This window comes from Athene cunicularia (assembly GCF_003259725.1).
Source record: "Athene cunicularia isolate RWA chromosome 3 unlocalized genomic scaffold, athCun1 chr3_part1, whole genome shotgun sequence".
Lineage (NCBI taxonomy): Eukaryota > Metazoa > Chordata > Aves > Strigiformes > Strigidae > Athene > Athene cunicularia.
The window spans coordinates 97,865,717-97,883,952 of record NW_020799097.1 but is presented as its reverse complement, the minus strand read 5'-3'; positions in this window follow the sequence as shown (position 1 = coordinate 97,883,952).

Here is an 18,236-nt window from a genome sequence, read left to right as displayed (position 1 = left end):
ATTCTATTCTATTCTATTCTATTCTATTCTATTCTATTCTATTCTATTCTATTCTATTCTATTCTATTCTATTCTATTCTATTCTATTCTATTCTATTCTATTCTATTCTATTCTATTCTATTCTATTCTATTCTATTCTATTCTATTCTATTCTATTCTATTCTATTCTATTCTATTCTATTCTATTCTATTCTATTCTATTCTATTCTATTCTATTCTATTCTATTCTATTCTATTCTATTCTATTCTATTCTATTCTATTCTATTCTATTCTATTCTATTCTATTCTATTCTATTCTATTCTATTCTATTCTATTCTATTCTATTCTATTCTATTCTATTCTATTCTATTCTATTCTATTCTATTCTATTCTATTCTATTCTATTCTATTCTATTCTATTCTATTCTATTCTATTCTATTCTATTCTATTCTATTCTATTCTATTCTATTCTATTCTATTCTATTCTATTCTATTCTATTCTATTCTATTCTATTCTATTCTATTCTATTCTATTCTATTCTATTCTATTCTATTCTATTCTATTCTATTCTATTCTATTCTATTCTATTCTATTCTATTCTATTCTATTCTATTCTATTCTATTCTATTCTATTCTATTCTATTCTATTCTATTCTATTCTATTCTATTCTATTCTATTCTATTCTATTCTATTCTATTCTATTCTATTCTATTCTATTCCAGTGATGTTTGCAAGTTTTGTGGTGAATGCCCATCAGATTACGAAGCCTGTTTAGCTAAAGGCAATGTGCACAGCGGCACAGGCACTGCCATGCCTGGTCTGCTCCCAGGTGTGGAGGTGAAGGACGGTGAGGTGTGTGAAAAGTTGTTCAAGTCCAGCCTGGGCATCCTCTCCCTTATAGTGACATCGATTCACTGCATCTCTTACTCTTGAAGCTGATGATCCCTTCCCTTCCCTTCCCTTCCCTTCCCTTCCCATCCCTTCCCATCCCTTCCTCTTTAAATAGAAAGGTGACTGTTTCAGCGGCTTTACCTGGAGTATTTGTCTGTGGGGGAAATAAGGCATCTGTAATGCAGTGTATGGCTCCATATATAATGCTAAGAATAAGCAGATCACTATGGTGGGCCTCAAAAAGTGCATGTGAAGAGGTTTCTTTTACCAAGTAGATTAAACATTTTATTTCAGTGACTAAGATAAAAGCAGAGCCAGTGCAAAGGATCTCTCTGGTATAAATGCCCTTTTAGCATTTCATTGTTCTTAGCAACCGAGCCATGCAACCGAGCCACTAAGGCAATGAGCCAGGACAACAAACTACACTTTTTTCTGTTTGTTTTTATTTGATTTTTTTTTTTTAAAGTCAGAAAATTAAAGAGCAGGGCTGATATGTCTCATGGTCATAGTGCACAGAGAGCCTAAGGGACTTAGCAATGTTTGCAAGAATTTTTGAATATAATTAGTTGAACTAGTCTCATTGAAGAAAATTATTGCCCATTTCTATCCTTCCTACCCATGGCAATTCTCATATTTCTTTCACAGGTATGAAAATAAAAGTGAATAATGACACCTAAAGAAAACAGAACAATGAGCCAAATGATTCATTGAGATCCATAGTACCATTTGGCCATGTGATGAAGGCAGGTCTGAAGGTTCCCCAAGCAAAACCAATTCATGTATGCTTCAACACCCCAACTTGGCCACAGGAAAGATGGTTGCTCTATGCTTCTCTGTGGTATGTACAGTCTTGGGCTAAGCTTTATGCAAGAATGTGCATTTTTAGCAGAGGTTGAATACAGGGCAGAGCTGGGCCTAGCAAACCTATCTTGTAATATAAACTTACTCAAGTGATATTTGAAGTGTCTGCTGTTCTCCTGTCACCGCTTGACTACAGCAAGCAGTCAGGAAGACTGTTCTGTTATTTTTTGTTTGCTTTTCTACATAACTACTACACTTCTTGATTCTTGTATCCATGATAAAGCAACTATTCTCCACTGCTTTACCTGGTTTCTCTATTGAGTACCACCAGTTGTCACAGAGATCCTATCAAATTAAACGTTTAACCCTTCCTCCATCCCAAACCCATACTGCTTAGGCAGAATGGAATTTAAAGTTTGGGCAGTTCTCAAAATCCATGTTTCATTTTCTTCCTTCCTACGTCCCGTTGTGCTTATTGTTAACCACAGTTCATCTTCACTGTGGTAAGCAGTGCCACAGACATCTTCTTTCTTGATGCCAGGTTTGACTTTGTGCTGTGGGGAGTTCTGTGACAGATATTTGCTAAGACAGTAATTCTAAGTAGAAATAGATTAACCACCCTGAGAGTGGCACTGGAAGGAGGAGGTTCAGAAGGCAGGATATTTCACTTAGTGAGGGACAGCCAGCACTACAGAACTATTTGAGGTCATCTCTGACTTCGATTATATTACTCACTTTAGATAGTTAGCAGGTAATAAAGCTCTGTGTTGGTACACACCTGCACATCTACAGAGCTCCATTAATTCCAGTAAGACTCCAAAAACACACACAAGTGAATTAAAGAAGTGATGAAACTATCCTGGAGAGAGACACAGGGATGGAGCCCTGGAGGACAAACATGTATTTTCAGTTTGTCTCAGGAAATTAGGACAAACTAGAGATCAGTCATACATGGGAATGATTGATATTTCATTTTGTTCAACATTTTAGGGCACTTCTACACCCCCCTAAATTTTGTTAGTTTGGTGCTATTTATTCAAATAATCCATTCTGAGAGGAGTTACGTTTTCTGAGCATCCAGAGAGGTGGATCTGATTTTCCCAAAAGGCTGGTTATAAACCTAAGGACACTGCAGGTTGCTTGTTACAGGCAGAAGGTTGAAAGATCACTGCATGTTGAAGATCTTTGCAGCAGAACTCCAGGGAAACAAAATTTTTCTTGAGAGTCCCACTGTGTTTTATAGATGGCAATATTAAAAAGCCTGAATGCTTTTCCTGATGTTCTATTAAGTACACATGGGAAAGCAGTATTTTATGTGAAAAGGAGCCCAGCTCATGTGCACCATCTAGTTTGTGTTATCATCATTTGCATCTTTTGTGCTAAGAGTTTCTTATGTTTCCACATTTTTTTTTTTTCTACATGATAATACATCTAGTATCTATACCACTTGGATTGGAGGACAATAAAAATGTCCCATCTCAGCTTGTAAGATGATCTTTGGGAAATACAAAACAAACGTTATGTAGGTTATTTTAGAGTCTTTCAGAAATCGGAGATCATGGTAGAGTAAGGTAGATTAGGAAGAAAGCACCACACTAATCATTACGGCTATGACTAATTGTCCATTATTAAAAAAAATATTGCCCTGTTACTTTGATTAACTTCTGAACAGGAATGTATGTATCTGAGATCATATACATGTATTTATGTGTATTCTTAGTGAAGCAAATATGAACGCTAGCTGTTTATGTATGCATACTCTTATGGATCAAAAATTTAGACTTTTTTAACTTTGCACAGGTTATATTGATCTCTTTTTCAAAAATACATACAAAAATTATAAACTCGCATAGAATAAGAGATATCTATATATATATATATATATATATAGATATATATATATATATATAAAGATTTCACTAGCCCCTGTTTCTTTCATCTGCATATTTGTACACATATACCTAGCCTAAATGTTTCAGTATGAATACCTAGGGGGTGGGGGAGGGAAGGGTCAGTCAGGCGTAGTGTAGATAGATGTGATTATTCATTTAAAAGCTACTGGCTGGGCTACTTAAATAGCTAGTTTTGATCAGTTATATCTGGTTTCCACATGTGTTTCCTGTTTTTCTCCTAAATTCTATACTGCTCAGGGACTTGGGGAATGCAGGTCCAGGATTTTCCTGAAAGGAAGGACTGCTTTGTTCATTACTACCATGGGAATGTGTTAAACTTAAGCATGTGTCGTACAGGTCTCAACTGTGTTTCTCCAATAGCAGATACAAGATTAGCTCATTAGAAATATAAGAATATGGTGAAAGGAATGGTGGACTCCTACTTTTTTTTTTTTTTTGAGTGGGTAGCAAAGAGGGGGGGGGATATGTGTGTGTACTGTTTACTCTAGTCCTCTTTTTCTGTCTGCCAAAGTCAGTTCAAGTAAATTAAAACAGTGACTTTGAAGTATGCAAACTAAAGTAGCTCTGGTTTTTAGCCTAGCATAAACAATGTAAAATACATCAGTAGTCTTGAACACTCAGGAAGAGATAAAACATCCCAAGCAGAAAACCTGGGAACATATCAAAAATGTGTTTATTTGAAATCTGTGTCAAGGCACAATTGTATTTTTCTCTCCTCATACAATACTGTTTTAATTATGAGTGGTTCTGTCTCTTATTATGGTAATCTGCCATAAGCCCCTAGAAATTGTTTATTAAGAATTAAGATTCTGACTGTCCAGCTAAGAGGAAAAAGATACTAAATCTATTGCAGCCAGGTCATTATCAACATATTTTTCTAAATGTTGTGTGCTCACTTTTAGTTGAGTTTCCACAGTAAAAAGTAGGATTTTCCTGACTCGTTTTTCATGAGGGAGGAGTATCAAATATATTCCAGTCTTAAGTACCATAATACACCCAAAAGAAGGCATTTCTGTGGCCCACTCCAGGCCTCTGATAAGTCAGAGCATGATTTCTCTAAATTCCTTTTAGAGTCAATAGAAAATATACTTTTCTGCAGAAAGAATCACTGCAACATGCAGTTGTTTCAAGAAACATAATCTCCACTGAATCCTCAAATGTTACCATGTTCAAAATTAGCCATCCCTAACTTTGTAGCTTCCAACCTTCTACAGCCAAGCTCTCCTGCTTCTAGAGCATCTCACAGTCACTGTTAGAGACCAGGCCTAAGCCTATCCCTAAAATTCTTTTTGGCTGGCAGTCCCCAAATATTTAGTTAGGCTTGGGATAATTAATTCCACTGGCTTCTTCCTGACTACCCAAGACAGCAGAAGAGGACCTAACAGCCTCCTAGCATGCCTTTCTTCCATGCCAACTCCTAATTAATTTATTTCATGAAATCATGTGGTAGCATATATGTGATCAGATTTCTTGACTACCTGCCCAGTTTGTGACTAGCCTGTGCAGTTATCTCAGCTCCTTCCATCTGGGCTAACTCAAGACTGTCTTGGTACCGAGATTCAGCAATTTACCTGATAACTAGGCAGGTGGGGAGAGTCACTCAAATGGAAGACACAAGTCTTAATAGAGCCCTTCATAGAGCTTTTTCCTAAAGCTTAATGTTTCATAGCCAAAGCCTGATAGTGAGTGCATGAATGTGAGTAAATGAGTGGCAATATTTTGATCTCAGACTAAAAAAAAAACAGATGTAATGCTGAGCTGATGCTAGAGTCGCTTTGTATTATCCACATGGCGTAAAGAGAAAACAAAGTGATGAAGTCGCATGTGTTAGTTAATTACAGTCTTTAGGGAGCAGAGATGGAAGCATTCTTAATCACATATTAAACAGACTGCATTTTTGTTCAGCTGATTGAGAAAAATGTTGCCTAATATGTTGTTATATCAGGTCTTAAGGAATCAAATGAAGAACTTAGGCAAGATGAAAACTAAAACCATATTTCAAAATGTCAAGAACTGGTTTGGGATTTCCAGTATGTCTTTAAAAAAAGTATTCCAGAGAATCATTCTTCGTATTATTTTTTTAGGAAACTGCAACTTTTGGAAAAAAAAAAAAAAGACAAAAGGTTATCTGTATGAGAGTATTGTTAATAATCCCTTCCACTGAGAAGATTCTTCAGAGGGCAAATCTTGCTTGGAAATCCTTGTGTATGCTTCACCAGTTTACCTGGCAAGATTTTAAATAAAGAAATAGGGTCAAGATATGGAGGGTGAGAAGCAAAACTAATCACCTTGATAAATGACAAAAAAGGTAGGGAATAATACTGGAGAATACCAGATCTGTGAAAACAGGATTTTGCTTCTCACTTTTTGAAGAAGCAATGGAATGCAGAGTTGCTGTAGGAAAAGATGTATGATTTTAAAACAGTTATAGAGGATTATTTAATATTTGCAGATAAACATAGAAATGAAGAGCAAGATTAGGTGCTGTTAAGGCAGGAAAAGTTTTATAACAGAGTTATACAAAACCTAAGTTTGTGAAGGAAATTAGTGTTTTTCAATAATGTGCCAGATTCAAAGCACCAGGGAGAGGAAAACTCTACCATTACTTGGGTAGGAGCCGAGAACTCACCTAAGTTGCTACCATAATTACAAAGTTGTTATTGTGCTACCCACTATAGAGGAAATTTTAGAAGAACTTATATGACTATATTAGCCTTGCCAAATTAGAGTATAAACAAACATGAACAAAAAAGTGTGACAGATGAGATATTTTGGCAACTGTATGTTAAAAACTTTAGTCAGAACTTTTTCTTTTGACTTTTCCACAGTGGTCTTGACTTTGCTTCAGGTAGCAGTAGAGACTTTTGTTCAGCTATGGTGGCTGTGAGTTTTTGGTATTTATAATAGCTTTTCTTTCAAAGAGAGTTAAATTTTTTCTCAAGCAGTGCCAAGTCAGCTTTATCTCTTCCACATTAGACAGAGCTCTGCACCTAAACACATGCAGTTACCCTCTCTAGTACTAATGCCTTGGCTGTGTCTAACTCTTATAGAATTACATTTTCTTTTCAATTTGAAGAAAGTGTTATAGTTCTTCAGTTAGGAATATATATTAGAGTTCCTCTCCTCTGTGAAGAAATCTTGACTTAGTATAGTCCCCAGTTAAAAAGTTCAAATGTGACGATTTCTCTTTTGAAGTCTGGAGCCCAGTTTCATTCCTATTTGTGTTGGCTGAGAAGATGTTTGTTTAGTTTTTTTGTCTCAAACTGAGATAGTAGTAGGTACAGTTTAATGGGGAAAACTTCCTTTGATCTGAAGAAGAGTAAAGATTACTAGCAAATTTATGTAACAGCTCATACTGTGTATCACTGCTCCTGCTTTCAGGGTTGTCCATATTTCAATATGTTGTTGGTCAAAATTGCCTTTGTCATACCAGTGTACAAGAACAGGTGCCAGGTCAGAGTAATAATAGTACACTTGAACTACTGTGATATCCCATAGTGTATTTGGCATATCACAAGTAATTTGTGATATGCCAGATCACAAACTGGTGTGTAATCACCCACATCACGTATTTGTGATTATTATATGACATTTTTGTGATTATCACAAATGATGTATCCAAATCCATTTCATATGAGCACTGAACTGATGGCTCTTATGGTGACGTAACATGAAGGGAAAGATTGTCATAATGTCTGCTGGTAGCATAGAGATGGTTACCATAAAATCTGAAAGTATTTGATAGATAAAGCTCTAAGCAAAAGTTACTAAAAGCCGTCAGGGTTTTTTTTGTGTTGCTGTGACACCATGTAAAACAGGGTGGTTGGCCCTTAAACACTGCACCTGATTGCTAGTGATGAACACAGCCACAAAAATTGTGTTGCTTTTTTTTTTTTCTTTCTTTCTTTCTTTACTGGTTACTGTGAAACCAATTTGTCAAATATGTTGTCTTCAATTTGAATTTTGAAGTTGATGCGCAAAAGTCCCGGCAGTGTGTGAGTTCACACTTTTTGTGTCACAATTTAACAGCATGTCTGCATAGAATGACTTCAGTAAATCCCCCAAAAATAAAACTGCCTTGTTCCATATTATAGTTCTTCTGGAAATTCCTTGATGATCTTCTCTGTGGATTTATATATACTGTGAAACTGTTTGCTATATTTTTTTTTCATAAGCTAGTTTTGAAATTCTTTAAATTCTGAAGATTTTTAGAAGCATAACAACAGGCTTGATGTTATTGACAGGATTACTTGACCCATTTTACTGAATCTGTTTCAAAATTTCTTCAAGATCAGACTGTCATATATCAATGAAATTTATTTTTATTCTTTACATTTATAATGGTACATATTGAAATATACACACATGCTGATTTTTTTAAACTGAAAACAGGACTCCTATCTGACAGTCTCAAGCCATTCTGTCCATTCAGAGGATCAAATGGTTCTGCTCTTGATGCAATTAAGTGTTATTGGCTTTTTCTCTGACCTAATATAAAGACTTGAAGGCAGAATCCAGGCAGCTTTCAGTTAGGTCACAGTATTCTCATTGTCACTATGTCAAGAAGCATATGTATTACCAGAAGAAAAAGAAATATAAAATTACCGTTCTTGTTTTGACCTGATGCTAAAGTACCATGAACTGACTTGGAGACAGGTCCTACTAAATGTTTTGCATACATAGACAGTTTTGATATAAGCTAGCATTCCTCATGGAGCAGTGTAATTTTTTGTGTTTCCACTGATATATATTTCCTTTGAATGGGAAAAAAAATATTTTTCTATAATTCATGAATAGATATGAAAAGACGGTTAGAATAGCTTTTATTCTGAGAGCCTCTTCCTTTTAAATTTCCACTGAAAATTAATCTTCTTTCCTTTCTTGTAGTTAGCAAAATTGCAATTGGTGTTCATTAACATTCTTAAAAAAACCCCCCAAACCAGAAAAAAGGTAGATATTTGTCCATACTCCAGTTTTCTAGAACTATGTCAAGACGCAATAGTTAAAATAAGCTTCTTAAAAACTGTAAAATATGACGCAACTAGTTTCTCATAAATTTCTACTTCTTGAGTAATAATCAGCCAACAGTGTTCATAACAATTTTCTTACCAAAGGAAAGTAAATATCTAAGTGTAATTGATAATGAGATGAATGACAATTGTCAAAATCTTTTTGAGAAAAGACTTGTGTTCCATCATAGCTGACTGAGCTTAAACAGAGCCCAGGGGAAGTGTCTCTTGAATTCTCCCTGCCTCCACTGAAAGTTTCTGAAAACAATCTGGAAATTCAAGTTCATACACTGAATCAAATACCTCTGGGTGAAACCCCAAAACAATGACAAAATGCTAAGTATATGGTGTTGAAGAACAATGCCACCAGAGGTAGATGTTCAACATAAAAAAGCTGACATTCAAAACAGTCATTGGTATTGTTGCAGTTCAGTGACTACTTCAAATTCTTCTCATTTTCTTTATTTTGATTATTGCATCTATAATTTGGGTTCCATTACCACCTACTTTCTTACTTTTCTACTCTGCTTTTCTTTAGGGATTTAGTGCTTCGAGAACTCTCCTATAGCTTAATGGAGAACTACAATAAGAATGAGAAGAGCATAATGTAAAACCTTTAGGGGATAAAGGGGTTTTAGGTTAACCTAAAAGTTTTCCTCTAGTAAATATGTTAAAATCCTGTCACAGTACGGTGCTGTGTGTTTCTGATTAAACAAAGTTGACACCTCATTTATTTCTGCTATATTTGCCATTAGCTCTGTCATAAAATATACTTCGAGTAATTTTTTTCCTTTTGATTATTGTAATGGCAGTGCTCCAGACACTTTTTGGAACACTTTAAATGTTGCATCTCTCTGTAGAGAGATTTTTCTCCAGAGAATTGGACAATTCATACAATGTGTAGAGGCTTTTGTTTGGGTTTAGTTTTTTTGTTTAGACTATTAAAAAAAAAAAAGGTCTTTCTTCCTTTTGGAATTATTTTTCCTATTTTAGTCCTCATGTTCAGTTACAAAGGGTTCAAGGACAATTTGCAATGGAACAGTTTATTTGTTGGCTTCTAAATTTCACCTTGAGTCGAGAAAATTAGTCTGGACAGAGTCCTGGGTAAGAAAGATGTTAAAAGATGGGTTGCATAGTTGAACTGGTTATTGTTAGAAGGCAACCTTTTTTTCTGCTTTCTGACTTGCACTGAACAGAAAGGAAAAAAGGGTATACCCAGTGACTTCAGGTACTGAGACCAGATGATACATTGTGGATTTAGGAGTATATTAGGACAGTGATGATATGTGAAGGTCTTAAATTAAGAAGAAACTCCAATTGCTGAATGGGAAGCAGAGTTGAAAGCTACACAAAAAACCCCTCTAAAACAGTATAAATGTATGTAATTAGGAAACTCATGAGGATTTTAAAGCATTCAGGTCTGATCTGATTGTTGAAGTGCAAAGGATATTCACATGCAAGTACAGCTGTAGAAAAAGGAAAATCCCAAAGACTGGGCAGAAGAAGACGAGGAGGGAAAAAAAAAAAAAAAAAAAAAAAAAAAGAAAAAAAAAAAAAAGAATTGTTTACAATAATAGAAGCCTGATCATGGTACCCTGAAAATCTGTGTCTGTGTTTGTCTGTATACATTATACTCTTACCTGTATCAGGATGCATAAAATATGTGTATTTATATATAAGCTTAAGATGTATGTGCATGTAAATACAAAATAATGAAACTTTTATTAATTAAACATCAGTTAAAACTTACTTATAAAGAAAAAAATCTTACCTGTTCATAAATTAGTCTTGTGCAATTGGTCACATTTTCACAATTCATTAGCAAGTGCAGCAAAATAAAATATTTTTTTCTTAGTTTTTGGTTACAAATCCTGACCAATTTGTCTTCTCAAGATCCATTTTTTCATGAGAATTAACTCTGAAATTTGCATTGGGTATAATTCAACAAAATGGGTCAAAAGAGGTAGTCTGTGTCGTGTCCATGTAATGCTTAACTTCAGTTTAGACCTCTTTTGAGGTCTTAACTTTGTTTTAAAACTTGAATTCAAATGAAAAACAAAACTAAAATACCTTTGAAAGAAAAACAAAGCCCAGTAACTTCAAAATGTTTTTCTACAAGAAAATTCTGGATGTTTGGCCAAGATGTATGACACTACAGTTAAGCTTTATCTCACTTTCTTTATGTTGTCTAGTAAATTCTGTTTGTTTGAAGTCACTTTAAACTGTATCAGCAAGTACTATGGCTAGCTTGCCCTTTCTTTGTAATAGTTCTGTAGAAAACATTTAGATTGATACTGATTAGGTTATTTTATAAATTTCTGAAGAGAATAAAATAACATAAATATCTGTGGCAAATAATTTTTAGTGCAATTCCTCAGAGGACCGCACTTTGTCTTAGAAGCTGGTTTTGGGAACTTCATTAAAAATTTTATTTTCCATAGATCTAAGAATAATGATTAAAGAAATGTCTGTGTTTATTATTTGTATTCTTCAGAAAGTCTTCATACTATACATCTGCAGACTTGAAGTCCTTGGGAAGTGTAATTTGCTTGTACATCCTTATGATAGAAGATTATTAAGAAGAACTTGATAATACAGTTAAGAAAACAAAGTTACTTAAGAAAGTGAAAATGCTAACAGGAACTTCTAAGCAGTTGCGGGTATAACTAGTTCCAACACAATAATTATCACTTTATATTGTGTTAAAGGGTCTTCCTGCCAATTAAAAGCAGTCATCTTCAGATGTGAGCAGATAATTGTGCTGGGCCAAAGGTGTTATGGTGGTTGTATTTCTGTTGCCGTGCACATCTTGCATACTGTCTGCTGGAGAGCCCTCATAGGATATTCTTTGAAATAAACAAAAGATGAGATAAATCTGGATTTTAAAAAATTATATATTTATTTCAGATTGAACATTAACCTTGCTTTCACCAGTCACAACATCAGCTTCCCTATAGCAAGTAATAATAAAATAAGAACTTCACTGAATTTGTGGACATTTTACTAAGATGTCTTTATATTTACACTCCTATCATCTTGATTAGTAGCTTAGAAAATTGAACGTGTGGTAGGTAAATTAGTCAGAAAGTTTGCAAACAAAGTTTTGTGTAAGCTTCTGTAGTCTGTTAGCCTGCCATGATAAACTTATAGCAATTTACTTCAGTACCCACAAGCCCTTGCCTCCCTGCTTGGGTCAGCAGTAGGAAGGTTTAAACAAAAGTCCTGAGCAAGTGTTAAACTAATGCCTCTGAATCCATAGCAGGATACTTAAATCTTTCTGAGGCGGGGGTTGGTAAAAGGCAATATCCTATCAGGATCCTCTAGCTAAGTTTTTCTGGAATCCCCTTTCTCCTTGGATCACGGAGACATCCTGAGATATCAGAGTTTGCTCCTACCATGCTGGGTTTCTTGCTCCATTTCTTTTCATTGTGTAGCCATTCTGCAAGTGCCCTGGTGGGCAGCATACTCTCCGTACCCTTCAGACCTTCCTGTCCCAGGCCAAATCTGGACTGGAGCCTGCTATATGCAGTAGCCTTGAATGCAAGAACTGTTGTAGCAGAACAAAACATGGTCCTTAATGTAACTCCAGGCTCAAGTTATAGTTGAAAATTATTCTTGTTTGTAACTCGCTCAAAGCGCACCCTTTAGAACAAATGCCAAGGAAACTATTGGAGAACTAGAGGAAGGGGTACCATTAGAGTGTCAAACTATATTGCTGTTGTTCACAGTTAAACAGCCTTTAATTAAACTGACCATAGGGTCAAGACCATTCTTCAAAGTCTTCTGTGTTACTGAAAACAACTTTCTTTGAAAAGGAAGACTGAGAAAGAGTAGTGCTAGTTGGGTAGCCTTTTGAATAGTTCTTAAGATGAGGCTAACTCTTGGACAACTAAAGTGAGCCCGCTAGCTCCGAGCTGCTTTAGTGTAGAAGCACCCTCTGGTCTGAGCTGCCAGGTATCCTGGACCTTGTGCCTAATGAAGTGTGCATCCTGACATCCTCGGGTTGACAGATCTAAGTGGCTCTTGAGACTACTTTAGCTCATTCCCATCGCACTGTGGAATGGAAGAATTATAGGGGAAGTATAGGCTCATGACTAGCTCCTTGAGCTCCCTATCCACTGAATTCTTTGCAGTATGAAGTATGTATTATGTAAAGTTCTTGGGGTTTATAATGTGGCATGTAGGATTAATAAGGCTGGACATGCCTAACCTAGGGCATTTTTAGGTATTTGAAGGTTTCTCTTTATTAATCCTTACTTTTTCAATAAAAATGCAGTTATCATATTAGGAACTTGGTTTCTTTGTTTACTGATCCAGAAATAAACTGTGAAGACATAACTATGGTTTTACGGAGGAAATCTAAAATTAATGACAATGTTATAAATGCAGTTTACTTGACCTGTCTCGTATTACTGTTGCACATTTTATTCAGTAATGTTCAGACCAAAACAGCTCTATAGAACTGTTATTATTTCTAAACCAGCAAAAAGAAACAATTGTTTGACATTTAAAGCCATCAGCTTTGACTTCCTCAAAACTGTAGTTATATACTGTAATATCCTTTAACTTAGCAATAGAATTCTGTACTCTGAATTTTTTTTTAATTATTGTTTTTCCCCTCCATGTAGACTTGAATGTTATGTTCTTCTTCTGTGCTACATAGTAGCTGGAACTTAGAAAAAGACTTTGGGAAGTCTGGAGTTTGTCTAACCAGAAAGAAACTTCTGTGTTTTATTTTTCCTCTTCTAGCTTTATGAAAAGGTCTCATATAAGATGTTATCTTTGACAATGATGCTCAGTGTTTGAAATAATCAGTGGTGTCATAAAATTATTGTGTAAGATTATAAATTTCAATTACTCTGTACAATTTTTGGTTCTTCAGGAATATCTACAAGCTGTTACTAATTTTTAGTTTAACCTGACATCATATGCATCAGGTAGCAATAGTTTCATGATGTACTTAGTGTTCAGAATAAATACATGGTTTTCTGATACTTACGTGTCCTATCCAACTATTATATATTAACCATGTCAACTAACAGTTCTGGCAAGCATTCAGAATCTCAAAAGATATGGAATATTTTAGTCCCGTTCAGTGACAGCTCTGTAATTTACTATGGGCTTGACCAGGATAGTTAGCCTAGATGTAAGAATATGGAGCCCCTGAATTTCAAATATTTCCTTTACAATCCTATTAGTAGTTAATGCTTAAGATGTTTACAGCAATTTATTACTGCTATTCTAGTGATAGGTTAGCACTTTCACAGTTGTCCTAGTCAAACCATCAACAGAGATAAAGCTGATGAGTTATCTTGCTTTTTTTCTTTTATTTAATTATTTTCTAAGAAGTGGGATAGACTCTATAAACATGGGATTGCCAGGAAGGGCAGATAGACTTTCTGTGAAATCTTGCAGATTACTTTAGTTTAATTAATTCTGACAGCTCACCTGTCACTTTAATAGGCTTCTGTTAAGTGAGGAAAAACAAATTTTTCCCCTTTGGCTGCCATGAGAGAGGTCAGGAACAGAATAACTGACGGTTTATAATACAACATTTTTAAAGGGTTTGTTGCAACAAAGGCAAAAACCATCTGTAGCAGCAGAACAAAGTATAAAAAGTCAGTTCTTGTATAAACTCTGATGATCTACCCGTACTTTGTCTGTTGCAAGGACTAGAAAGCAGAAAATACCAACAATAAACATCACTACTCAAAAAGAAAAAAAAAAGGTCTTGGCAGCAAGTTTTAGGCAGCTTGCCAGTATCCTGATTCAGTGTTTATGGGAACATCTTGAAATGACTCCCAAATTAATGACTATATCTTCCATCACTCCAGTCTGATGTCTGAACATGAGGAGAAATAAACAATAGTTAATGACCTGGAAGCTGCTGGCAGTTACTGTATTAGTTCTGGTTCTTATTTTCACTTATTAACAGCAAACTATTCTGATCAGATGTTTATCTTTGAAAAACATATGCAATGGAAAATTGCACCTCAGATTGCTATCCATTACACCGTCTCTTTAACTGGGACAGTTTCACACAGAATGAAATTATCTCAATTTGATTTCATAACTAGCTGCTTTTAAGATTAAAAGTTCTGCTTTAAAGTAGACAGTGTTTTCTTTCTTTCTTTCTTTCTTTTTTTTTTCTTTACAGTGAGAGACCCTAGACACCTGAACATACTGTAGTATGGGTTTCCCTTGCAAACTCAGCAGGGATACGTGCACAACTGTGCTAAAAGATTTTCCCTGCTCAGTACCATTGGTCAGGCCAAGCTGCTGGGGAGAGGCAATTAGTTCTTTATGCAAAGCAGTCAGATGATAAATTAGCATAAGAGTCATGATCTCTCATTTTGCACTGTGTGCATATATGATGTAAAGCGCTTATGTGACATTAGCTGTAAACTCAAAACTGGCTTTTCATTTTTCTCCATTTATTTGGGCATGAATTTATTGTCTTGTTGGGTAGTGTCTTTTTTCTTTTTTTTTTTTTTTTACAAGCTCTTGCAGTCTGGTACAGTATGTAATTATATGCAGAGGTAAGATCCATGTGATAGATTTCACAATCATATGATAAATGTTTTCAAAGTCAGTTCTGAATTGCCTAATTGTAACGTTGGAACTAAGCCTCTCCAGGTCCCTTAGCAGCTTCATAGGCTCATGTGCTTCTTCAAAATGCTTTTTATTTTTGCAAAAGAATATTCCATAGCAGCTGAGAACATAGGACTGGATGAGTGCCTTCATTTATCAAGCCCAGACCCCTGGTGTTACAGGCACCATGTGAAATAACTCCTTCCCTGTATTTACAGTGCTGCATTTTAAGAGTTCTTCCTCCTTTCCTGCCTCCCTAAATGTGGAATTCTTATTCTTCCTCAGAGATCAAGAAAAATCATTCATTCCCCTATAAAGGCTGTAGCTTTTTCTAATATCATTTTGGCCAAGCAGAGAGAGAGTGTGTGTGCTTTACGTTGTCCTCCCTCTTCAAAATACCTATTTCTAGTCCTTGAAGAAAGACCCAGGATGATGCAAATCAGCATTATAATATTCTGCATAGTTCAATTAAAAAGTTTGTCTTATCTGGAGGTATCACATATCAAATTTTAACATTTCTCTTCTACTGAGTAACCTTCATTTTGACTTATGTTACTAAGAGACTAGAGCCTATGGTCACTTGTTGTGAAATACAATATTTTTTTTGTTGTTTTTTTTTTTCTCCCAGGTTGCTGTGACACTTTTATGGTGTCATAGAGAAGTTCGAGAAATCTTCATTTAGGATGATTGTAAAATGCATCATTGCTATGTGTAATTTAAATTTCTCCAGCTAAGATGATGAAAATCTTTGTTGCATTAGGATATATTAGCTTCTTGTATACTTTTGATTCCTAAACCTATTTGCTGGCTTACTCTCTAATTCCTGCCACTCCAGCTCATGTTAATAACTTTGCTTACTTCTCCTCCAAGAACTGTTACTATTTTTCTAGCTACATTATGAGGAGCTACGTCTCTAATGATACGCTTCAAACACTTCTGGGGTGGTTGAAGAAATTGCTAAGTGATTTAGAAAAATGTTAATTTTTGTTGTCTTAATTATGGGGTTTGATTTTTTGAATACTCTTGTGAAATATTCATATCAGATATCTTCAATATTTTGTTTCTTAGCCTGAGACCCCTTACAGAGGCATCTTGTTTGTAAACATTGCTAATGACCTTACAACTGATTTTAATTTCAGAGTTTCAGAACTGTGGTATGCAGTGTTTCTAATCCCACAAAAAAATGGACATTTTACAGGAAGCTTCCGAAGTAACAAAATGTTTTTTGCAATGAATTTGCTGCTGAAGTTTGGGTGAACATACATCATCAAACTTGGCTCAAAATGTAGTTTAGGAAATAAAAATAGACTTCTACAAGGTAGAAAAATTTGACCATTGTCTGTTGAATCTGGGTAAAAATCTATCCTGTGTTAATTAATTGAAATATAACTATTTTTTTTTCAGTTGAATGAATGTAAATCTCGACATGAAAGAAAGTAGCCTGGACCTACACATGGATGAAAAATGTCCTTTTAAGAAAGGTCTCTTAAAATTACTTTAACAAAAAATGAAATTAATTTTTCAGGAGTCAACCATTACAATTGCAGTTATAGAAGAATTCTCATGAAATGAGGGCAGCTTGCTAGACACAAAAACTTTTCCCATTCTACAATTCTCCTCTGTATTAGACATAAGAGAAGAAGCAAGATGTAGCCAGACCTGTAACTGAATTTAAAAGAGAACTAATTTTGAGGTTTGGCAGATTTAAGTTAAATGCAATCACATCAGTCACATCCAGCACCTCTGCAATTCCTAGTATCTTGTGTTTTAAACCAATAGAGCAGATACTCTATAGATGGTCTGTATAGCAGAAATACTGATTTTATAGCCATAAATTCTTACTTGTCTGAAATTCTATTATTTCATCTAACCTTTTATCAACTTTATCCATTTATGCTTAGTACTATATTTGGGAATAAGCTCAAAGGCAAGTGGAAAACTGTGCAGTTTGCTGCTTGACTCTTGTAAGCCTGACCTAGACATGAAATCACTTTCCAGGCCTTCCTTTTACCCTGTATAGGAAAGGATTATAGTAAAGAATATTTATGGCATACATGTTTGGTATTCTGCTCTGGAGCTACTGGTGTGCATTTACTCTTTCACCTGGTTTTGCACCAGCAGTTATTTTCAGCTGATCCAACTGCAAATAAGTGTAAGTAGGTATTTAGTGATTGGCAGGGGAGGGCAGAAGAGGCAAGGGTGTCTGTGTATGATGCTCCAGAAACAGGTCTGCTTTAACTGAGCTATCCTTAGTTTCTTGTCTTTGAGTAGATCTTTCACCTTTATGGATGATTTGGTTCAGCATTCAAAGTTAGATATCCATATTTGAAAACATGAGTTGGTGTCCGATATGAAGAGATGATTTCATAATATAGATGCAGTAGAATTGCTATGATTATGTCCAGAAGTTATTTATGATTTATAATTTAAATTAGTGCACTTTTCCTTAAGTATAATGAAAGTGTTTTTTTTTTTTTTTTTTTTTTTTTTGTAAATCCAGAGTAAATCCAGGGGGCTCTTTTTTAAAATCCAGAGTAAAGATCACTCTGGATAAGCCTCACATGCAAGTATCTGTAGGCAAAAAATGTGCACTTGGATTGAAAATTTAACATGAATTAAAAATCAAAAAGGACAAATAATACCTACTGAAAGACAAATTTATTTTAATTTCCTGATAACTAGAAACCATACATAGAAGTTGGAACTGTGGGCAAATGTAAGTTAATGCCATTCCACCCATTTCACAGTATGACTCTAGAAATGGCATCTAAATTAGGCCTTCTAAATATTCATAGATTTTGGAACAGAGAAGGGATTGGTATGTATCATCTACTTGGATCTTCTGCCTAACACAGGTGAAACAAGCTTACTTAGTATCCGACACAAGGAGCCTAGACCTTCTGGATAAGCTCTAACACATCTATCTGTAAAATGCTAAACCTTAATTTAAAATGATGGTTGGTGAACTTTTCTCCCGTGTGGTTTTAGATAGATTTTAAAATAGCCACATTTTGGAAATGTGTACCTCATTTCTGGTTTTGATTTG